Consider the following 25,829-nt stretch of genomic DNA (forward strand, 5'->3'; position numbering starts at 1 on the left):
ATTACTTTGTGTTTCCAGGGTTTATTTATATTTTTCTGTTCCAACTTATTTTTAAAATCAAGGAGACGACCCAGAGTAAGGGGTGTTTTTATCAGTGCAGTGTAAAATTCTGTAGTTAGAGACATTGTCCATATCTGTAATGGATGGATTCATCTGTATTCATAAAATAGGTGGAAATATGTACAAGGGGGGGGTCTCCTTTTCTGTTAAGAGCTACAGTGGAAGACATAATCAAGGATTAGATAATTTTTTCCTAGAGAAATTGAGAAAAACATTAACTTTATGGAACACCTGTTGTGTGTCAGGTTTTAGACTAGATAATTTACAAATTTAATTTACTTCTTACTATAACCATGTGAAGATGCTATTATTATTCCTGTTTTCCATTTGAGCAAACTGAAGTATTTAGTTTAATTAATTTACCCAAGTTACATAGCTAATTATTAGAACTGGAATTGAGTCCTGATTTTCTTTCTTTAAAACCTATGTTCGTTATTTTACTGAAAAGTATAATAAATACTAAGGATAAGGTTTAATTCTGTATTGTAGTTGGTAAAAACAGAGAAGAGAGAGTCTCAGAGAAGAAATAGTAGAGAGTATCAGCGTGGAGATGGATAAAGAAAAGGGAAGGAAAATAAGGGGCAGGGAAAGAGAAATAGAAAAAGTCCTCCAGGCGACAAAGGGGTTTATTAGGTTGAAGGTGATAGGCGCTGTTCATGTTCTGTAGGCTTCCGTAGTTTGTTAGTAGTTATCTGCTGTCCTTTGAGTTAGTTGTTAGCTGACTAACCTCTATCTGCACCTTTTTTGTTATTCTGACTCTCAAGTCTTTCAGATATTTGACTTTGAATAGGTTATTTAGACCTTCTTACTATAGCATATTATTTCTGTGCTGTAATATCAGAGAATAATGTCCAACCCTGATGGCTTACCAAGTCAGGGTTTACCTTTACTTTTACCTTGTTTACCTTTACTCAATAAACAAGTTCAGGCTGAAGGAGCTTCCAAAGCAGATGACTGCTGTGTGCTGAAATTTAGGTGTTGGTTTAATAGTATTGATGATGATGCCGATAATAATGAAATGAAAATAATAATTTGTTGAGTGTCTACTATATGTCTGTATTATAACATGGGAGCTTTATATTCATAATCTCATAGTTTATATTGATTATTATTATCCTCTTTTACAGATGTAGAAACTGAGGCTTCAGAGAGGCTCAGTGATCAAGGGTTTGTATGTCTCTCATCTGCAGAGCTTAGAGGGCATTTCCAAGCTTGAAAAATAAATGTCTTCAGCATTATTTTTCCTTAATTTTTATACTATTTATGACTTGACCAAGATTAAGTATTGGAATTCCTCCATGGTGGGGGGGGTGGAAGAAGAGGAGTCTAGAGTCTTTTACTATTAAATTACTCATCCAATAAGCAGTATGTTCATATTATGGCCCACAAACTGTTCTGTGTAAACTGGATATAAGATGAATATAGACTTTATGCTCTCAGCCTATAACGTGAGAAAGAACTAAAACAACATATTATAATATGTCATGTTCTAAAAGAGAGGTCTGTGTGAAATGCCATGTTAGAGCATGGAATCCCTTCCAACTAGAAAATCTTAAGATTTAATTAATTCCAAGGCATGTTGTAGAAGAATGCAAACTGTTTTGTTTTGAGCAGTTTAGAGCTACACATGGCCAAGGCCTAGTCAGATTGCCAGGACTTGAGTCAAATGCTTAACCTAAAGGCTTCCTGTATGAGATTGGTCTAGTTATCAATGTATTTTAAAAAGTTCTGTAGCTTGAGGTTTCCTGTTCTGCGTGTTTAGGAGCTTGGAGGTTGCCACTGTGACCTAACAAGTGAAACACAAACAGACTGAAAATTCAACTCTTCTTTGCTCTATAAGAGAGGCGAGCACACAGGCAAACCGCTCCCAGCAAGGCTGGAGAGGTGAATACAGGGCAACCACTAAGAAAAGTTTAAAAAGTATAACCAGTATGCTGAAAAAGGAAAGAAAGTGGAATCGTAAAATGCTCAATTAAAACCACGAAAGGCATAAAAAGAGTAGAAGATAAAAATAGGCACAAAGAATAAGGGCAACAAATAGAAAACAGTAATGTATATGGTACGTATTACTCCAGATATATCAGTAATCACTTTGAACATCCGTGGTCTAAATGTACCAATTAAAAGACAGAGATTGGATCAGAAAACAAGACTCAACTGTCTGTTGTCTTCAGGAAACCCATTTTAATTATAAAGACACATATAAATTAAAAGTAAATGGAGAAAAATATACTATGGTAACACTAGTCAGCAGAAAGTAGGAGTAGCTATATTAATTTCAGACAAAGCAGGCTTCAAAGCAAGGAAAGTTATCACTGATAAAGAAGGCATTACATAATGATAAAGGGGTCAGTTCTCCAAGAAGACATAAAAATTCTTAATGTGTATATATACCTAACAATAGAGCCTCAAACTATGTGAAGCGAAAATTATAAAATTGCAAAGAGAACTAGATGAATCCACTGTCATAGTTGGAGACTACAATACCTCTTTGTCAGAAATGGACAAATCCAGCAGGCAGGAAATCAGTAAGAACCTAATTGAACTCAGTAACACCATCAATCAATTGGATATGATTGACACCTATAGACTGCTTCACTTAACAACAACAGAATACACATTTCTTCTCAAGCTCATGCAACATTCAAGATAGACCACATTCTGGGCAATAAAACACATTTTTTTTTCTCTTGAAGTATAGTTAATTTCCAGTGTTGTGTTCGTTTCTGGTGTACAGCAGAATGATTCAGTTTTATGTATATATACACACACACAGACATATATATTCCATTATAGTTTATTACTCGATATTGAATATAGTTCCCTATGCTATACAGTAGGACCTTGTTGTTTATCTGTTTTACATGTAGTAGTTTGTACCTGCTAATACCAGACTCCTAATTTATCCCTCCTCCCCTTTTCCCTTTAGTAACCGTAAGTTTGTTTTCTATGTCTGTGAGTCTGTTTCTGTTTTGTCAGTAAGTTCATTTGTATCATATTTAATTTAATTTATTTTATTTTTACTGGATATAGTTGATTTACATTGTTGTGTTAGTTTCAGGTGTACAGCAAAGTGAATCAGTTATACATATACATATATACATTCTTTTTTAGATTCTTTTCCCATATAGGTTATTACAGAGTATTGAGTAGAATTCCCTGTGCTATACAGTAGGTCCTTATTAGTTATCTGTTTCATATATAGTAGTGTGTATATGTTAATCCCAATCTCCTAATTTATTTCCCCCCTTCATCTTTGGTAATCATAAGTTTTTTTTCTACATCTATGAGTCTGTCTCTTGTTTTGTCAATAAGTTCATTTGTATCATATTTTGGATTCCACATATAAGTGATATCATATGATATTTGTCTTTCTCTGTTTGACATACTTCACTTCATATGATAATCTCTAGGTCCATCATGTTGCTACAAATGGCAGTATCTCATTCTTTTTCCATAAAACACATCTTAACAAATTTACAAGAATAGAAATTATATTCAGACCACAAAAGAATTAAGCTAGAAATCAATAAAAGAAAGATAACTAGAAAATCTTAAAATGCATGAAGATTAAACAACACACTTCTAAGTAACACATGGGTCAAAGAAGAAATATAGGAGATATTTTTTAACATTTTTAACTAAATGAAAATGAAAACTGATCAAAAATCGTGGGATGCAGCAAAAATAGAGGGAAATTTATAGCATTGAAGGCATATATTAGAAAAGGAGGAAGATCTAAAATCAATAATCTAAGTTTCTGCCTTAGGAAACTAGAGAAAGAAGAGCAAATTAAATCCAAAGCACACAGAAGAAAAGAATAAGGATTAGAGCAGAAATCAGTGAAATTGAAACAGCGGAACAATAGAGGAAATCAATGAAACCCAAAGCAGTTTCTTTGAAAAGGTCAATAAATCAATAACCTTCTAACTAGGCTAACAAAGAAAAAAAGAGAGATGACACAAATTACTAGTATCACAAATGAAAGTGGGATCATCACTACTGATTTAATGGATGTTAAAAGGATTATAAACAAATACTCTGAACAACTCTATGTCCACAAGTTTGATAATCTAGACGAGATGGAGCAATTCTTTGAAAGACACAATTTGCCAAAACTTACACAAGAAGAAATTGACAATCCAAGTAGGCCTGTATCTATTAAAGAAATTGAATCAATAATCAATACCTTCCAAAACAGAAAGCACCAGGCCCACATGGGTTCACTGGTGAATTCTACCAAATTTTAAGAAAGAAATTAAGCCAATTCTCTGTCATCTCTTTCAGAGGATAAAAGCAGAGGGAATATTTGCTAACTCATTCCATGAGGCCAGCATTACTCTAATACCAAAACCAGACAAAGACATTACAAGAAACAAAAAAATAGAACAAAAAAACTATAGACCAATATCTCTCATGAACATAAATGTAAAATTCCTCAATAAAATATTAGCCTATCACATCCAGTAGTCTATAAAAAGAATTATACACCATGGTTGTGGGATTAATTCCAGGTATGCAAAGCTGGTTCAACATTTGAAAATCAATTAGTGTAATACATCACATCAACAAGCTAAGGAAGAAAAATCACATGATCATATCAATAGATGAAGATAGTGTATTTGATAAAAATCCAATACCAAGTCATGATAAAAATTTTCAGTAAACTAGGATTAGAAGGAAATTTCCTCAGCTTGATAGAGCATATCTACAAAAACCTACAACTAACATCATACTTAATGGTGAGAAAATAGAAGCTTTTCCACTAAGATCAGGAATGAGGCGATGATGTCCCCTCTCACCACTCCTTTCCACCATTGTACTGGGAGTCTTAGCTAGTGCAGTAAAACAAGAGAAGGCAATAAAAGCTATATGGATAGGGAAGGAAGAAATAAAACTGTCTTTGTTCACACATGACATAATTGTCTATGTAGAAAATCCAAAAGAATTGACCAAAAAAACTCCTGGAACTAGTAAGTAATTATAAGAAGGATGCAGGATACAAGATGAATATGCAAAAGTCAATCACTTTCCTATAAGCCATCAATGAACAAGTGGAATTTGAAATTAAGAACACAGTACCAAAGGGACTTCCCTGGTTGTGCACTGGTTAAGAATCTGCCTGCCAGTGCAGGGGACATGGGTTCGAGCCCTGGTCCGGGAAGATTCCACATGCCGCAGAGCAACTAAGCCCGTGTGCCGCAACTACTGAAGCCCGTGCACCCTAGAGCCCGTGTGCCGCAACTACTGAGCCCATGTGCTCTAGGGCCCATGTGCCGCAACTACTGAGCCTGTGTGCTGCAACTACTGAAACCCGTGCGCCTAGAGCCTTGTGCTCTGCAACAAGAGAAGCCACCACAATGAGAGAAGCCTGCGCACCACAATAAAGAGTAGCCTCCGCTCGCTGCAACTAGAGAAAGCCCACGCGCAGCAACGAAGATACAACGCAGCTAAAAAAAAAAAAAAAAAAAAAAAAAAACTATATTAAAAAAAAACACAGTACCCAAAATAAAATACTTAGGTATAAATCGAGAGATATTCCATTTTCATGGACAGGGAGATTCAATATTGTCAAGATGTCAGTTCTTCCCAACTTGATTTATAGATTCAAGACAATTTCAGTTAAAATCCAAACAGGTTATTTTGTGAATATTAACCGATCCTAGTGTTTATATGAAGAGGCAGAAGGCCCAGAATAGCCAACCCAATTTTATACAAAAACAACAAAGAGAACTGGCATTACCTGACTTTAAGACTTACTATAAAGCTACAGTAATCAGGATAGTGTGGTATTGGAAAAAGACTAGACAAATAGATCAGTGGAACATTGATACAGAGCCCAGAAATAGACCCACATAGAGTCTACTGATATCTGACAAAGGAGCAAAAGCAAGACAATTGAGAAAAGATAGTCTTTTTAACAAAGTGGTGCTGGAACAACTGGACATCCATATACCGAAAAAAGAAAAACAAAAGCAAGAACAAATCTAGACAGACCTTATACCTTTCACAAAAATTAACTCAAAATGGGTTACAGATCTAAATGTAAAACATAAAACTATAAAATTTTTAGAAGATAGAGGAGAAAATCTAGATGACCTTGGATTTGGTGATGACTTTTTAGATACAACACCAAAGGCACAGTTCATGAAAGAAAGCACTAAAAAACTGGACTTCATTAAAATTAAAAGCTTCTGCTCTGTGAAGAGAATGAAAAAATAAGCTACAGCTTGGGAGAAAATATTTGTAAATGACACATCTGATAAAGGATTGTTACTCAAAATATATGAACTCATAAAACTCAACAATAAGAACACAGGTAACCCAATTTAAAAATGCACCAAAGACCTCACCAAAGAATGTATACAGATGGAAAATAAGCACATGAAAAGATGCTCTGTGTCATATGTCATCAGGGAATGCAAATTAAAATAACAATGAGATATCACTACATACCTATTAGAATGGCCAAAATCTGGAACACTGGTAACGCCAAAATGCTGGCAAGGTTGTGGAGCAACAAGAACTCTCATTCATTGCTGGTGGGAATGCAAAATGGTACAGCTACTCTGGAAGACAGTTTAGCAGTTTCTTATAAAATGAAATATACTATTACTCTATGATCCAGCAATCACATTCCTTGGTATTTATCCAAATGAATTGAAAACGGTGTCCAAAACCTATACTTGGATGTTTATGATGTTTTATTCATAACTGCCAAACTTGGGAGCAACCAAGATGTCCTTCAGTAGTTGAATGGATAACTAAACTGTAGTACATCCAGACAATGGAATGTTATTAAGCACTAACAAGAAATGAACTATCGAAGGCATGAGAAGATGTGGAGGAACCTTAAATGCATATTGCTAAGTCTTAAGTAGATGAGTCCCATCAAGTTAGAGAAGTCTGAAACACCATGGACTTTCCTCAGATCTACACTAAACATAGCATAAAATCATGGCTACATAAGTTTAGGGTGGTCAGGCAGTAATCTTAGTTCCCCAACCAGGGATTGAACCCATGCCCCCTGCAGTGGAAGTGTGGAGTCCTAAAACCACTGGACAGCCAGGGAAGTTCTTGAACTGCCTCTTAAAATACAAATCAACACTCTTCAGAGGAAGATAATAGTACTCATAGTTTCTACATGTAATATCCACAGTGTCCAGTGTTCAATAAGAAGTTACATACAAACACACAGGAAAATGCAATCCATATTCAAGGAAAAACCCCCAAGTCTTGGTAAGATGGCCCAGATATTGGACTTAGCAGACAAAGTAGCTATTATGGATAATCTGAAGAATAAAAAGAGATACAGTGAACAATAAGTAATCTTAGCGGATAAGTAGAAACTATAAAGAAGAACCAAATGCAAATTCAAGATCTGAAAAGTATAGGAACAGAAATGAATATTTCATTTAACAGTAGACTGGATAAAACAGAAGAAGTCAATGAACTTGAAGAGAGTGCAATAGAAATTATCCAGTCTGAACCACAGAAAGAAAAACATATTGAAGAAAAATGAACAGAGCCTCAGGGACCTGTGGGACAATATAAAATTTTCTAATATATATGAGAATTGGGCAGAAAAATTTTTGAAGAAATGATGGCTGAAAACTTCCTAAATTTGGTGGAAACAAATTAACTTACAGATCTAAGAAGCTCAGCAAACTCTTAGGAAGGATACATTTTGGGGGAGAGAGGAAATCTAGTTATATCACAGTCAAACTTCTGAAATCCAAAAATAAAGTGGGGACTTCCCTGGTGGCGCAGTGGTTAAGAATACGCCTGCCAGTGCAGCGGACACGGGTTCGATCCCTGGTCCGGGAAGATCCCACATTCCGTGGAGCAGCTAAGCCTGCGCGCCACAGCTACTGAGGCTGCGCTCTAGAGCCCACAAGACACAATTACTGAGCCCGCGTGCTCTAGGGTCTGCATGCTGCAACTACTGAAGTCCATGCACACAGAGCCCATGCTCTGCAGCAAGAGAAGCCACAGCAATGAGAAGCCCACACACCGCAATGGAGAGTTGCCCCTGCTCACCACAACTAGAGAAAGCCTGCATGCAGCAACGACGACCCAGTGCAGCCGAAAATAAAATAAATAAAAATAAAGTGAAAATCTTGAAAGCAGACAGAGAAAAGGAAACATTACATATGGGGGTAAGAAATTCCACTGACCTTTCACTATAAAGATCAGAACACAATGAAAGATCTTTAAGTGTTGAAAGAAAAATACCAAAAACCTGTCATCCCAGAATTCTTTATGTAAGGAAAATATCCTTCAGAAATGAGGATGGAGCTTCCCTGGTGGTGCAGTGGTTGAGAGTCCTCCTGCCGAGGCAGGGGACACGGGTTCGTGCCCCAGTCTGGGAAGATCCCGCATGCCGTGGAGTGGCTAGGCCCGTGAGCCATGGCCGCTGAGCCTGCGCCTCTGGAGCCTGTGCTCCACAACGGGAGAGGCCACAACAGTGAGAGGCCCACGTACCACAGAAAAAAAAAAAAAAGAAATGATGAAATAAAGACATTTTCAAATAAAGAAAAGTTAAGAGAATTTGTTGCTAGCAGAACTGTATAACAAAAGAATGCTAAAGGATATCCTTTAGGCCAGTGGGAAGTGATACTAGATGGAAACTTGGATCTACAGGAACAAATGAAGATCACTGGACACGATAAATAGTGGGCAAATATAAGAGACTCTTTTTCCTTTCTCCTCATAGCTTGCTTAAAAGACAACTAATTGCTTAAAGCAAAAATAGTCACCCTGTAAAGTGAGATTGAGGACATGTGGTGAAATAAAAGATAGGACAACACTTGCATAAGGAGTGGGGGGTGAGTAAATGGAATTTTAGTGCTGTAAGATTATTACATTTGTGAACAGGAAATAAGAAATGGGAAATAGGAATATTGCATTTAAAGTGAGTAAAGGGTAAAGTCAGAAGTATGAAATGTCATATGTAGAGAGGTATTATATTGACTCTGTATAGACTCTGATAAGTGAAGGTATTCCTTAGTAGAACAACTAGTAAAAAAATAACAAAAAGAGGTTTATATCTAAGAACTCAATAGAAGAAATAAAATGGAGCACTAAAAAAATTCAGTTAACCCCAGAAAACAGCCATATAAGAAGAAAAAAACAGAAGGGAGAAATGGAACACAAATGATAAGACAGTTGACTTCATCCTTACTATATAAATAATTACATTTAAATGTGAATGGATTAAAACTCCACTTAAAGGCAGAAACTGTCAGAATGGTTAATGAAGCATAATCTAACTATGTCCTAATATGAGACATATATTTTAAATTTAAAGACACAGGTTCAAAGTAAAGGATGGAAAATAATAAGCATAAGAAAGTTGGCACAGCTACATTAATTTCAGCAAATTATACTTCAAGACAAAGAGTTTGCAAGAGATTAGAGAGGGTCATTACATAACGATAAAAGGAGCAATTCACCAGGAGGACATATATAAGTATGTATGTACCTAATAACAGAGTATCACACCTCATTAAGCAGAAACTAATACGACTAAAGGGAGAAAAGGACAATTCCCCAATCATGTTCAAATATATTAATACCTCCGTCTCTCAGTAATTAATAAAACAAGTCAAAAAATCTGTATGGCTATAGGAGGTCTAAGCAACACTATCAGCTACTTCTACCTAATTGAAATTTATGGAACACTTTACCCAATAATGGCAGAACATGCATTCTTTTCAAGTGTAAACAGAGTGTTCATTTAGGTTGACACTAGGCCATAAAATAAGTCTTAATACATTTTAAAAAATTGAAATCTTACAGAGTATATTCTATGGTTATGGTGGAATTAAATCAGAAATCAATAATAATAAGACAGTAATTACAGGTACAGGCAAACTAAACCTTGCAGGCCAAATCCAGCCTGCTGTCTGTTTCTGTAAAGTTTCATCAGAACACAACCATGTCAATTCATTTACATATTGTCTATTGCTGCTTTTGTGCTACGATGGCAATATTTTTTTTTTTTTTTTTCCGATGGCAATATTTTAAAATTTTATTTATTTTTATTGAAGTATAGTGGATTTACAATGTTGTGTTAGTTTCATGTGTATGGCAAAGTAATTCAATTATATACACGTATATATATTTTTTCAGATTGTTTTCCCTTATAGGTTATTACAAAATATTGAGTATAGTTCCCGTTGGCTAAATTTAATAAGCCAGTCACTAAAGGACCAATATTGTATGATTCCATTACATGAAGTTCCTAGAGTAGTCAAATTCATAGAGACAGAAAGTAGAATGGTGGTTGCCAGGGGCTGGAGGAAGGGGGGGAATGGAGAATCAGCTTTTAATGGGTACAGAGTTTCATTTGGGAAAGGTGAAATGTTCTGGAGATGGATAGTAGTGATGGATTCACAGCAGTGTGAATATACTTATTATCATAGAACTGTACTCTTAAAAGTGGTTAAAATGGTAAATTTTATGTATATTTTAATTACAATAACTAATTTTTTTTAAAAATCAGGGAAATAAGAAAGAAAACATAATTTAGGAAGAGATTTGGCAATATTACTACAGATCCTACACGCAGTAAAAAGGTAATTGGGGAATATTATGGCCAGTATTATGCTAATAAAATTAACAGTTTAGGTGAAATGGACAAATTCCTTTGAAAACACAGCTTACCAAAACTGACTGAAGAGGAAACAGAAAATTTGAGTAGCTTTTTATCTATGAAAGAACTTAGATTCATAATCAGAAGGCTTCAGGCTCAGACAGTTTCACTGATGAATTCTATAAACATTCAAGGAAGAGTTTAATAATAGTCTTGCACAAACTCTCTCTGAAAATACAGGAAGAAATACTTCCCAGTCCATTTTATGAGACCAGCATAATATTGACCAAAACATGACAAATGTATTACAGAAGGCAAGATTATAGGTCAGAATCCTTCATGAGCATAGGTACAAAAATTCTCAACAAAATGTTAGCAAGTTAAGTCTGGCAATATATAATTAACGGGATATTACAGCATGACTAAGGACTTCAAGGTTGGTTCACCGTTTAAAAATTAGTCAATGTAATTACCACATTAACAGAATGAAGAGGAAAAACCATATCTTAATCATTGCAGAAAAAAATATTTGACCAGATACCAGAATCTATTATAAAGCTACAGTAATTAAAACTGTCATACTAGCCCAGGAAGAAATTAATAGATCTGTTATCTACAGTGCATGATCTTTATATATATATATATATATATAGAGAGAGAGAGAGAGAGAGAGAGAGAGAGAGAGAGAAATGAGAAAAATTTACGTCACTTTCACACACCTTATACAAAAATAAATTCCAGTTAGATACAGATTTAATTGTAAAAAGTGAAATTAAACTAGCAGGAAAAAAATAGAATATAGCATTGGGGTTGAGAACGATTTTATTAGCATGACACCAAGGTAAGAAACAACACAGTAAAAAAATGAAAAGTTTTATTCTCTTTCATATGAAACTTTTTTATGGAGAAATAAATTTTGTTTTGTTTTTTGCGGTACGCGGGCCTCTCACTGTTGTGGCCTCCCCCGTTGCGGAGCACAGGCTCTGGACGTGCAGGCTCAGCGGCCATGGCTCACGGGCCCAGCCGCTCCGCGGCATGTGGGATCTTCCCGGACCGGGGCACGAACCTGTGTCCCCTGCATCGGAAGGCGGACTCTCAACCACTGCGCCACCAAGGAAGCCCTGGAGAAAGAAATTTTAAGCAAAGTTAAATGACATCTAACAAACCAAGAAAAATATTTTCAGTATATGAGTGTAAAATGACAGTTACATTATTTTTACCTTCCATATTGACAGAGATTTTAGAATGATTATGCCCTGCACAGGTGTGAGTAAGCCATTATACACTTTAAGTGGATTTCTGGAAGACAGTATAACAATATGTATTCAAAAGTTCAAATATGCATACCTTTTGATTCTGCAGTTTTTACTTCCTGCATAATACAGAACAAGCGTGCAGAGATATATGTATATGTGTACATTGCAGCATTATTTATTAGGAAAAAATGGAAACAACCTAAACGGCTGATAGATGATTGAGTAAATAAAATATGGTGTATGCATTCAGTGGTTACTGTACAGTGATTGAAATGGCTAAGGTAGATCATTAGGTCCTGACACAAAAAGGTGATGTTTTTCGCTTACACACACACACACACACACACACACACACACTCAAATGCACACAGACATATAGGTCAACCTTAGGCCTCATTTGTAGGAAGTTCAAAATCATCAGCACTTAAACATTAATTTGCAGTTAGAATATGCCTGGCACTGTGTCGGGTCTTTGGGATAGAAAGATGAATATGGCGCTGTCCTGCTTTCATGGTGCTTATAATCTAGCAATGCTGTGAGGTGATAACAGGTAACATCTTTTGAACACTTAACTATGTACTTGGAGTTGCACTGTTCTAAAGTGCTTTGCATGCATCACCTTATTTAATCCCCTACTTGTTACGTTTGATAGTATTTTCACAATTTACAGGTTAGGTTATTGAGGCTCAGCAAGTTAATGCCTTGTTTGAGATCACATAGGTGGAGGGGTGGAGTCTGGGCTGTTGTCCCATTTTACAGATGGGAAAACAGAAAGCTTTAAGTGAATTAGTCACTAGTGGAGACAGGGAACTAAAGACTTCTATCCTCAAAGTTTGTGCTCTTAGTAGCAATACTTGATAGCTGAAGTCTTCTTAATATACTAAGTCTTTTTTCCTGAGATCTTCCTCCTCAGTTATTCCCTCACAAACTTTTTTGACCATCACAAGCTTAGGGCAAGAGACCTCTTAGTCCACTTATTCCATCTATTTTCACTTTTCAGTGGAAAAGAACTGGGTGGTATGGGTGGACTATCTACAAGCAAATTTGGGGAGGATTATGTATAAATCTACTTTAAGAGATTGTTCATATTTGAACAGTAACTCACATATGCCTTGAGGTTTTGTAATTCAAAAACTGTCAGAAATTTTTTTTTAAATTAATTTATATATTTGTGGCTGCACTGGGTCCCTGCTGCTGTGCGCAGGCCTTCCCTAGTTGTGGCGAGCGGGGGCTCTCTTCATTGCGATGCGCGGGCTTCTAATTGCGGTGGCTTTTCTTGTTGCAGAGCACGGGCTGTAGGCGCGCGGGCTTCTGTAGTTGTGGCACATGGGCTTCAGTAGTTGTGGCTCGCAGGCTCAGTAGCTATGGCTCGCGGGCTCTAGAGTGCAGGCTCGGTAGTTGTGGCACAAACTACCGAGTTGTGGGCTTAGTTGCTCCGCGGCATGTGGGATCTTCCCAGGCCAGGGCTCGAACCTGTGTCCCCTGCATTGGCGGGCGGATTCCCAACCACTGCACCACCAGGGAAGCCCCTATGTCAGAAATCTTATGGATGTAAATATGCATCAATACTCATTGTAGAGTTAACAACTAAAATAACTCACAACAAACAACTAATGGCTAAACTAATAGAAGTTTATAATTTAAAAGCAAGAGTAACAGCAATTGCACTCCATGTCCAATTCAAGACAGCACTGATGACATACGGATACAGGTGTACCTTGGAGATATTGCATGTTCTGTTCTAGACCACTGCAATAAAGCGATTCACATGAATTTTTTGGTTTCCTGGTACATATAAAAGTTATACTTATGCTATACTGTAGTATATTAAGTGTACAATAGCATTATGCATAAAAAACAATGTATATATCTTGATTTAAAAAACTCTATTTCTAAAAATTGCTAACCATCCTCTGAGCCTTCAGCAAGCTGGAATCTTGTTGCTGGTAGAGGGTCTTGCCTCGATGTTGGTGGCTGCCGACTGGTCAGGGTGGTGGTCGCTGAAGCTTGGGGTGGCCGTGGCAGTTACTTTTTTTTTTTTTTTTTTTTCAGTATTTAAAAATTAAACAATGAAATCCATCATATTAACAGGCCAAAGAAGAAAAATCACATGATCATATCAGTCATTGCAGAAGAAGCATTTGACAAAATTGAATATTTATTCATGATAAAAACTCTCAGAAAAATAGAATAGAGAGGCACTTCCTCACTTTGATAAAGAACATCTACAAAAACCCTATAGCGAGCATATTTAGTGGTGAAAGACTGAATGTTTTTCTCCTAAGACTGGGAACAAGACAAAGACTATCTACTCTCATCACTTTTTTTTTTTAATACTGGCTCTCAACTTTCTTTGCTAGTGATCCACAGAATACAAAAGGAATAGTTTGACAAGTTACAGTCAGTTCAGTTTGGGATACATTGAGTATGAGTCTGAAACGCCAAGAAGAGTCCTAGATATAGAATGATGTTGATTTTTTTCATATAAAATTATCTAGCACAATATATTGATTAATCAATATAATGCCAATTTATAATAACAGCAAGTTCTCATTATATGTGGGTCATTTCTTGAGCACTCTGAACTGTTACATTGACATACACAGTACTTGCCCACTCCCATGCCAACATTACACTAGTTTTATTTTAAAAGTCTTGTTATTGCATAAATAAGTCTCCACACCTTATCACTACTACACCTTCTTCTTCCTCTTCAAAATTATCTTGGCTGTTTTGGTTTTTTTTTTTTTTTCCTAATACAGCAGGTTCTTATTAGTCATCAGTTTTATATACGTCAGTGTATACATGTCAATCCCAATCGCCCAACTGATCACACCCCCACCCCCACCCCCACGCTGCTTTCCCACTTTGGTGTCCATACGTTTGGTCTCTACATCTGTGTCTCAATTTCTGCCCTGCAAACCGGTTCATCTGTACCATTTTTCTAGGTTCCACATATATGCGTTAATATATGATATTTGTTTTTCTCTTTCTGACTTACTTGACTCTGTATGACAGTCTCTAGATCCTTACACGTCTCAACAAATGAACCAATTTCATTCATTTTTATGGCTGAGTAATATTCCATTGTATATATGTACCACATCTTCTTTATCCATTCATCTGTCAATGGGCATTTAGGTTGCTTCCATGACCTGGCTATTGTAAATAGTGCTGCAGTGAACATTGGGGTGCATGTGTCTTTTTGAATTATGGTTTTCTCGGGGTATATGCTCAGTACTGGGATTGCTGGATCATATGGTAATTCTATTTTTAGTTTTTTAAGGAACCTCCATACTGTTCTCCATACTGGCTGTATCAATTTACATTCCCACCAACAGTGCAGGAGGGTTCCCTTTTCTCCACACCCTCTCCAGCATTTGTTGCTTGTAGATTTTCTGATGATGCCCATTCGAACTGGTGTGAGGTGATAGCTCATTGTAGTTTTGATTTACATTTCTCTAATAATTAGTGATGTTGAGCAGCTTTCATGTGCTTCCTGGCCATCTTTATGTCTTCTTTGGAGAAATGTCTATTTAGGTCTTCTGCCCATTTTTTAAAAAATTTAATTTATTGGGCTTCCCTGGTGGCGCAGTGGTTGAGAGTCCACCTGCCAATGCAGGGGATGCAGGTTCATGCCCCGGTCTGGGAATATCCCACATGCCGCGGAGTGGCTGGGCCCGTGAGCCATGGCTGCTGAGCCTGCGCGTCCAGAGCCTGTGCTCCACAAGAGGAGAGGCCACAGCAGTGAGAGGCCCGCGTACCACACAAAACAATAAATAATAATAATAATAATTTATTAATTAGTTTATTTATTTTTGGCTGTGTTGGGTCTTCGTTTCTGTGCGAGGGCTTTCTCTAGTTGCGGCAAGCGGGGGCCCTCTTCATCGCGGTGTGTGGGCCTCTCACTTTTGCAGCCTCTCTTGTTGCAGAGCACAAGCTCCAGAAGCGCAGGCTCAGTAGTTGTGGTTCACGGGCCTAGTTGCTCCATGGCATGTGGGATCTTCCCACACCAGGGCTTGAACCCGTGTCCCCTGCATTTGCAGGCAGATTCTCAACCACTGCGCTACCAGGGAAGCCCCCTGCCCATTTTTTGATTGGGTTGTTTGTCTTTTTAATATTGAGCTGCATGAGCTGTTTATATATTTTGGAGATTAATCCTTTGTCCGTTGATTCATTTGCAAATATTTTCTCCCATTCTGAGGGTTGTCTTTTCGTCTTGTTTATGGTTTCCTTTGCTGTGCAAAAGCTTTTAAGTTTCATTAGGTCCCATTTGTTTACTTTTGTTTTTATTTCCATTACTCTAGGAGGTGGATCAAAAAAGATCTTGCTGTGATTTATGTCAAAGAGTGTTCTTCCTATGTTTTCCTCTAAGAGTTTTATAGTGTCCGGTCTTACATTTAGGTCTCTAATCCATTTTGAGTTTATTTTTGTGTATGGTGTTAGGGAGTGTTCTAATTTCATTCTTTTACATGTAGCTGTCCAGTTTTCCCAGCACCCCTTATTGAAGAGACTGTCTTTTCTCCATTGTACATCCTTGCCTCCTTTGACATAGATTAGTTGACCATAGGTGCGTGGGTTTACCTCAGGGCTTTCTATCATGTTCCATTGATCTATGTTTCTGTTTTTGTGCCACTACCATATTGTCTTGATTACCGTAGCTTTGTAGTATAGTCTGAAGTCAGGGAGTCTGATTCCTCCAGCTCCGTTTCTTTCTCAGTGCTGCTTTGGCTATTCAGGGTCTTTTGTGTCTCCATACAAATTTTAAGATATTTTGTTCTAGGTCTGTAAAAAATGCCACTGGTAATTTGATAGGGATTGCATTGAATCTGTAGATTGCTTCGGGTAGTATAGTCATTTTCACAAAATTGATTCTTCCAATCCGAGAACATGGTATATCTCTCCATTTGTTTGTGTCATCTTTGATTCCTTTCATCAGTGTCTTTTAGTTTTCTGCATACAGGTCTTTTGTCTCCCTAGGTAGGTTTATTCCTAGGTATTTCATTCTTTTTGTTGCAGTGGTAAATGGGAGTGTTTCCTTAATTTCCCTTTCAGATTTTTCATCATTAGTGTATAGGAATGCAAGAGATTGCTGTGCATTCATTTAGTATCCTGCAACTTTACCAAATTCATTGATTAGCTCTAGTAGTTTTCTGGTGGCATCTTTAGGATTCTCTATGTATAGTATCATGTCATCTGTAAACAGTGACAGGTTTACTTCTTCTTTTCCAATTTGGATTCCTTTTATTTCTTTTTCTTCTCTGATTGCCGTGGCTAGGACTTCCAAAACTATGTTGAATAAGAGTGGTGAGAGTGGACATCCTTGTCTTCTTCCTGATCTTAGAGGAAATGCTTTCAGTTTTTCTCCATTGAGAATGGTGTTTGCTGTGGGTTTGTTGTATATGGCCTTTATTATGTTGAGGTAGGTTCCCTCTATGCCCACTTTCTGGAGAGTTTTTATAATAAATGGGTGTTGAATTTTGTCAAAAGACTTTTGTGCATCTATTGAGATGATCACATGGTTTTTATTCTTCAATTTGTTAATATGGTGTATCACATTGATTGATTTGTGTATATTGAAGAAACCTTGCATCCCTGGGATAAATGCCACTTGATCATGGTGTATGATCCTTTGAGTATGATGTTGGATTCTATTTGCTAGTATTTTGTTGAGGATTTTTGCATCTATATTCTATCAGTGATATTGTTCTGTAATTTTCTTTTTTTGTAGTATCTTTGTCTGGTTTTAGTATCAGGGTGATGGTGGCCTCATAGAATGAGTTTGGAAGTGTTCCTTCCTCCGCAATTTTTTGGAAGAGTTTGAGAAGGATGGGTATTAGCTCTTCTCTCAGTGTTTGATAGAATTCACCTGTGAAGCCATCTGGTCCTGGACTTTTGTTTGTTGGAAGATTTTGAATCACAGTTTCAATTTCATTACTTGTGAATGGTCTGTTCATATTTTCCATTTCTTCCTGGTTCAGTCTTGGAAGGTTATACCTTTCTAAGAATTTGTCCATTTCTTCCAGGTTGTCCATTTTATTGGCATAGAGTTGCTTGTAGTAGTCTCTTAGGATGCTTTGTATTTCAGCGATGTCTGCTGTAACTTCTTTTTCAGTTCTGGTTTTATTGATTTGAGTCATCTCCCTCTTTTTCTTGATGAGTCTGGCTAATGGTTTATCAGTTTTGTTTATCTTCTCAAAGAACCAGCTTTTAGTTTTATTGATCTTTACTATTGTTTTCTTTGTTTCTATTTCATTTATTTCTGATCTGATCTTTATGATTTCTTGCCTTCTACTAACTTTGGGTTTTGTTGGTTCTTCTTTCTCTAGTTCCTTTAGATGTAAGGTTAAATTGTTTATTTGAGATTTTTCTTGTTTCTTGAGGTAGGATTGTATAGCTATAAACTTCCCTCTTCGAACTGCTTTTGCTGCATCCCATAGGTTTTGGATCGTTGTGTTTTCATCATCATTTGTCTCTAGGTATTTTTTGATTTTCTCTTTGATTTCTTCAGTGATCTCTTGGTTATTTAGTAATGTATTGTTTAGCCTCCATGTGTTTGTGTTTTTTACATTTTTTTCCCTGAAATTGATTTCTAATCTCTTAGTGTCATGGTTAGAAAAGATGCTTGATATGATTTCAGTTTTCATAAATTTACTGAGGCTTGATTTGTGACCCAAGATGTGATCTATCCTGGAGAACGTTCTGTGTGCACTTGAGAAGAAAGTGTAATCTGCTGTTTTTAGATGGAATGTCCTATAAATATCAATTAAGTCTCCCTGGTCTATTGTGTCATTTATAGCTTGCATTTCCTTATTAATTTTCTGTTTGGATGGTCTGTCCATTGTTGTAAGCGAGGTGTTAAAAGTCCCCCACTACTATTGTGTTACTGTTGATTTCCTCTCTTATTGCTGTTAGCAGTTGCCTTATGTATTGAGGTGCTCCTATGTTGGGTGCATATATATGACTAATTATTATATCTTTTTCTTGGATTAATCCCTTGATCATTATGTAGTGTCCTTCCTTGTCTCTTGTAACATTCTTTATATGAAAGTCTATTTTATCTGATATGGGTATTGCTACTCCAGCTTTCTTTTGATTTCCATTTGCATGGAATATCTTTTTCCATCCCCTCACTTTCAGTCTGTATGTGTCCCTAGGTCTGAAGTGGGTCTCTTGTCGACAGCATATATATGGGTCTTGTTTTTTTTTTTTTTTTTTTTTTTTTTTGTGTTACGCGGGCCTCTCACTGTTGCGGCCTCTCCCGTTGCGGAGCACAGGCTCCGGACGCGCAGGCTCAGCGGCCATGGCTCACGGGCCCAGCCGCTCCGCGGCATGTGGGATCTTCCCGGACCGGGGCATGAACCCACGTCCCCTTCATCGGCAGGCGGACTCTCAACCACTGTGCCACCAGGGAAGCCCGGGTCTTGTTTTTATATCCATTCCACAAGCCTTTCTCTTTTGGTTGGAGCATTTAATCCATTCACCTTTAAGGTAATTATTGATATGTATGTTCCTATGACCATTTTCGTAATTGTTTTGGGTTTGTTTTTGTATGTCCTTTTCTTTTGTGTTTCCCACTTAGAGAAGTTCCTTTAGCATTTGTTGTAGAGCTGGTTTGGTGGTGCTGAATTCTCTCAGCTTTTGCTTGTCTGTAAAGCTTTTGGTTTCTCTGTCGAATCTGAATGAGATCCTTGCTGGGTAGAGTAATCTTGGTTGTCGATTCTTCCCTTTCATCACTTTAAGTGTATCATGCCACTCCCTTCTGGCTTGTAGTGTTTCTGCTGAGAAGTCAGCTGTTAACCTTATGCGAGTTCCCTTGTATGTTATTCGTCATTTTTCCCTTGCTGCTTTCAATAATTTTTCTTTGTCTTTAATTTTTGCCAATTTGATTACTATGTGTCTCGGTGTGTTTCTCCTTGGGTTTATCCTGTATGGGACTCTCTGCACTTCCTGGACTTGGGTGGCTATTTTCCTTTCCCATGTTAGGGAAGTATTCGACTATAATCTCTTCATATATTTTCTCAGGTCCTTTCTCTCTCTTCTCCTTCTGGGACCCCTATAATGCGGATGTTGTTGCATTTAATGTTGTCCCAGAGGTCTCTTAGGCTGCCTTGATTTCTTTTCATTCTGTTTTCTTTATTCTGTTCTGCAGCAGTGAATTCCACCATTCTGTCTTCCAGGTCACTTATCTGTTCCTCTGCCTCAGTTATTCTGCTATTGATTGCTTTTAGTGTAGTTTTCATTTCAGTTTTTGTATTGTTCATCTCTGTTTGTTTGTTCTTTAATTCTTCCAGGTCTTCATTAAACATTTCTTGCATATTCTCGATCTTTGCCTCCCTCCATTGTTTTTCCGAGGTCCTGGATCATCTTCACTATCATTATTCTGAATTCTTTTTCTGGAAGGTTGCCTATCTTCACTTCATTTAGTTGTTTTTCTGGAGTTTTATTTTGTTCCTTCATCTGGTACATAGCCCTCTGCCTTTTCATCTTTTCTGTCTTCCTGTGAATGTGGTTTTTCTTCCACAGGCTGCAGGATTGTAGTTCTTCTTGCCTCTGCTGTCTGCCCTCTGGTGGATGAGGCTATCTAAGAGGCTTGTGCAAGTTTCCTGATGGGAGGGACTGGTTTTGGGGATAGCTGACTGTTTCTCTGGTGGGCAGAGCTCAGTAAAACTTTAATCCACTTGACTGCTGATGGGTGGGGCTGGGTTCCCTCCTTGTTGGTTGTTTGGCCTGAGGCAACCCAGCACTGGAGCCTACCTGGGCTCTTTGGTGGGGCTAATGGCAGACTCTGGGAGGGTTCACACCAAGGAGTACTTCCCAGAACTTCTGTTGCCAGTGTCCTTGTCCCCATGGTGAGCCACAGCCCCCCCCCTCCCCAGCCTCTGCAGGAGACCCTCCAACACTATAGCAGGTAGGTCTGGTTTAGTCTCCCTTGGGGTCACTCCTCCTTCCCCTGGGTCCTGATGAGCACACTCCTTTGTGTGTGCCCTGTAAGAGTGGAGTCTCTGTTTCCCTCAGTCGTGTCAAAGTCCTGCAATCAAATCCCACTAGGCTTCAAAGTCTGATTCTCTAGGAATTCCTTCTCCTGTTGCCGGACCCCCAGGTTGGGAAACCTGACGTGGGGCTCAGAACCTTCACTCCAGTGGGTGGACTTCTGTGGTATAAGTGTTCTCCAGGCTGTGCGTCACCCACTCAGCAGTTATGGGATTTGATTTTACTGTGATCGTGCCTCTCCTGCCATCTCATTGTGGCTTCTCCTTTGTCTTTGGATGTGGGGTATCTTGTTTGGTGAATTCCAGTGTCTTCCTGTTGATGATTGTCCAGCAGCTAGTTGTGATTCTGGTGTTCTCACAAGAGGGAGTGAGAGCACGGCCTTCTACTCCACCATCTTGGTTCAGGACCTCAACAGTTTCTTAAAATAAGACACCACGTGGTTTGCAATTTCTCTGTAGCATGCAGTGTTGTTTGATAGCCTTTTACCGAAGGTAGAGTTTCTTTCCAAATTGGAGTCAATCCTCTCAAACCCTACTGCTACTTTATCAACTAAGTTTATGTAATATTGAAGGGAATTTTTTTTTCCGAGCCGTAGGTCTCAACAGTGGGCTTAAAATATTTAGTAAACCATGTTATAAACAGATGTGCTGTCATCCAGGCTTTGTTCCGTTTATAGAGCACAGGCAGAGTAATATTTAGCATAATTCTTAAGGGCCCTAGGATTTTCGGGATGGTAAATGAGCATTGGTTTCAACACAGAGTTGCCAGATGCATTAGCCCCTTATAAGAGAGTCAGCCTGTCCTTTGAAGCTTTGAAACCAGGCATTGACTTCTGGTCTCTAGCCATGAAAGTCCTAGATGGCATCTTCTTTCAATGTAAAGCAGTTCCATCTACACTGAAAAGCTACTGTTTAGTGTGACACCTTCATTAATTATCTAGAGCTGGTAGATAACTCGTAGCAGCTTCTACATCAGCACTTCCTGCTTCACCTTGCGGTTTTGTGTTATGGGGATGGCTTCTTTCCTTAAACCTTTTGAACCAGCCTCTGCTATCCTCAGACTTCTCTACTGCAGCTTCCTCACCTCTCTCAGCCTTCATAGAATTCAGGAGATTTAGGACCTTGCTCTGGGTTAGGTTTTTGCTTAAGATAACGTGGCTGGTGTGATCATCTATCCGGACCACTAAAACTTTCTCCATATCAGTAGTAAGGCTGTTTTGCTTTCTTATCATTCTGTGTGTTCCCTGGAGTAGCACTTTAATTTCTTCCTCCTCCAAAGAACTTTTTACATCCACAACTTGGCTGTTTGGTGCGAGAGGCCTAGCTTTTGGCCTGTCTTGGCTTTTGATATGCCTTACTTACTAAGCTTAATCATTTCTGGCTTTTGATTTAAGCTGAGAGACTCTTCCTTTCACTTGAACACTTAGAGGCCATAGTTGGGTTATTAATTGGCCTAATTTCAATACCGTTGTGTCTCAGGGAAGCCCGAGGAGAGGGAGAAAGATGGGGGACCTGCTGGTCGGTGGAGCAGTCAAAATACACACAACATTTGTCTATTAAGTTCACTATCTTATATGGGCACGGTTTGTGACACCCCAAAACAATTACAATAGTAACATCAAAGATCACTTATCACAGATCACTATAACAAATATATTAAAAATGAAAAAAAAGTTTGAAATATTACAAGAATTACTAAAATGTGACATAGACCAATGAAGTGAGCAAATGCTGTTGGAAAAATGTTGCTCATCGACTTGCTTGCTGATGCAGGGTTGCCACAAACCTTCAATTTGTAAAAACCGCAATATCAGCAAAATGCAGCAGTGAAATGAGGTATGCCCATAATAGGTGTATTGCAGATAATTGTAGGAATTCCGAGTGGTAATAACTGTGCAGTATAGTTGAATATCGCATGGTGTCCACGTTTCCTAAGGGAACACTGATTTAGAGTTTATAGTAAACTCCAGTCAAATGTTAATTTTGGTTTTACTTACACCACATTTTTGTGACTCAGTTATTTACTTTGTGAGTTTCTAATAACTAGGTAAGGCCTAATTATAAATAAAAACGAAAGTGTGTGAAATTCCATGTATCACAAAGAAAGGAGTACATATTTGGATCAGTTTGTAGACCAGAAGAACCTGTTAGTAGACCGTAGATCATACTTCGAGAATCACTACTTGCTCTAAGAGTGTATGTGACAATGGGAGGGATGCGAATAGCTCTCTCTTCCCTCTCTGTTGCTGTCTGCTGCTTTTGCCACCCTTGCTGATCTCATGTTCTAAACACATTACAGCCACTCACTTCTAGATTGCTGACTTTCATCAGTGTGTTTCTGCCTCTGGCTTGATGAAAGCTCTTCCTGTTTCTACTGAGCGGCTGTTTCCGAAGGGATTCCCCCAGCTGGGCCTCTAGTAAGCCAGTTCTTTCCTATACACAGTTGTCTCAGAATTCACAAGTGCCCTGGGTTAGAAGGGCTAACTAAGGGTGTGTGTGTGTGTGTGTGTGTGTGTGTGTGTGTGTGTGTGTGTGAGAATCTAGTCCAGCCACCTTCAGAAAACCATAGCTCATTACAGAAATCTGTACCTACTTATACCCAAATTATGGGCTAGCTTTATTTATCTCTGTGAAGAGGAAGGACTTGCCCTCCCAGGTATTAAGACCTTCTTAAAGCCATACTATTAGAAATAGTAGTGTTGATGCTAGAACAGAAAAAGTGACCAGTTAAAAAAAGTAGCTCAAACCCATGCATATAGGAATTTAATAGAGCATAAAAGTGACACTACAGATCAAAGGAGAAGGGACATACTGAGTTAAAGAAAGCTGGATCCATACCTAGCTCCATGTACAAATGTAGACTTTAGATGAACTAAAGATTTAAATGAGAATGGTAAAATTAGAAACTTAACAGGAGAAATGAGAGATTATCTTTGTGACTTAGATGTCTAGGGGAAGGACTAAACAAAACCTTAAAAGCACAACTCATAAAACAAAAAAATTGATGAATTTGTCTAAGTAAAAATTAAGGATTTTTATGCTATTAAAGACATTGTAGACAAATTTAATGTACAGATATTATACTGGGAGAAGAAATTTTCAGTGTTTAAAATTTGCAAGGGTTGATATCTAGAATACACAAGGAACTCCTGAAAATCAAGAAGAAAAAGCTAGCAATCCCAGTAGAAAATGGGCAAAGAATTGGAACAAGGAATTTACAGAATGAGAAATTCATATATAGAATAGATATTCAAACTGATGGGCTTTGAGAAACATTAAAATTAAAACAAGATATCACTTTATAATAGCTCTTAGAAGCTGGATAATGTCATATGTTGGCAGGAATGTGAGAATATAGTAACCAGTATCCTTTGCTGGTGGGACGGTAGACTGGTAAAGCCATTCTGGATCTCGGTTTAGAAATAATTAATCAACTGAAGTATATGCACATCCTTTAGCTCAGCAAATCTGGTCCTTTATTTATATTCCATGGAACTTATCAGAGATATTCGTCATTTGTGGGCTCAGGGGACTGGAGGATGCATGCATTTCTATCCTGAGGTGGGGGTGAATAGGTAAAAATAGGGTATTTATAGTTGAAATGATATGCAGCTGTTATAAGTAACAGATCATATATACATAAAACAACATGGATGGAACTTAAAAACATAGTTTGAGTCAAAAATGAAACAGGATAACACAATGCCACTTATATAAATTAAAAAGGTATACAAAGATTTCTTAAGATACAAAAAGCATTAAAAATGGGTACAAAAAGCATGAACTATAAAATTAAAATTTGATAAACTTTACCAAAATTAAAAATGTTTGTTCTTTAAAAAAACACAAATAAAATAAAAAAGCAAGCCACAGAAGGGGAAAGAATATTTAATACTTGTTTAATATTTAATACAATATTCAATTATAAAATATTCAATAGTTATATATATTTGTATCTGAAATATATATACAATTTTTATAAGTTATTGATAAGAGGGTAAATAGCCTAATCAGAAATGGGCAAAAGATTTGAAGAGACACTTTACAAAAGAAGAGATACGAATGGCCAATAAACACATGAAAAGGTTCTCAATACTGTTATTCATCATGGAGATACTAATTAAAATCACAATGAGATAACACTACATACCTATTAGAATCACTCGAGTTTTTTAAGAAACTATAACAAACCATTGGCAAGAATAATGAAACAATTGGAATTCTCATATGTTGCTGTTATGAATGTAAGGTGGTGCAACCACTTTGGCAGTCTCTTATGCACCTGCCAAATGACAGTCATTTCACTCTTAACTATTTATTCAAGAAAAATAAAAACATATGACCCCTTAAAGACTTGTACATAAATGCTCATAGCAGCTTTATTCCCAGGATCCCCAAACTGGAAACAACCCAAATGTCTATCAACAGGTGAATGGATAAACAAAATGTGGTATATCCACACCATGATGTACTGTTCAGCAGTGAAAAAACAAACTTGATTCACACATCGTAGATGAATGTCAAACTCATATCTGAGCAAAAGAAACCAGACACAAAAGAGTACATATTGTATGGTTCCATTTATATAAAATGCAAACTAATCATTGGTAACTAAAAGCAGATCAGTACTCAACTGGGGTGAAAAGTGAAGGGAGTGATGGATTGCAAAAGGGCACAAGGAATTTCTTGAGATTGATAGAAATGTTCTGTGTCTTGATTGTGGTGGTGGTTTCATGAATGTATATAACTGCCAAAACTCTTCAAATTGTATAGTTTATTTTTAAAATTTCGTATTTTATTTTATTTTTTCATTTATTTTTGGTTGCGTTGGGTCTTCGTTTGGGTTTTCACTAGTTGCGTCGAGTGGGGGCTACTCTTCGTTGCAGTGCGTGGGCTTCTCATTGCGGTGGCCTCTCTTGTTGC

The 25,829-nt window shown here is 37.5% G+C and overlaps 1 protein-coding gene across 4 annotated transcripts in view; it reads left to right on the plus strand.

Annotated features, from left to right (window-relative positions):
- Positions 1 to 25,829, plus strand: part of ST3GAL3 (ST3 beta-galactoside alpha-2,3-sialyltransferase 3) — a 224,679-nt gene that overhangs the window by 28,597 nt on the left and 170,253 nt on the right. Inside the window, exon 1 of one of the 4 annotated variants that reach the window (XM_032633236.1) lies at positions 1,209 to 1,227. The exons of the other annotated variants lie outside the window; for them this stretch is intronic. The gene's annotated coding sequence lies outside the window, so the exon portion shown is untranslated. Of the gene's footprint in view, positions 1 to 1,208; positions 1,228 to 25,829 lie in introns of those variants that run through there. 4 annotated transcript variants of the gene reach the window in all.

Source organism: Phocoena sinus, chromosome 1 (assembly GCF_008692025.1).
Source record: "Phocoena sinus isolate mPhoSin1 chromosome 1, mPhoSin1.pri, whole genome shotgun sequence".
NCBI lineage: Eukaryota > Metazoa > Chordata > Mammalia > Artiodactyla > Phocoenidae > Phocoena > Phocoena sinus.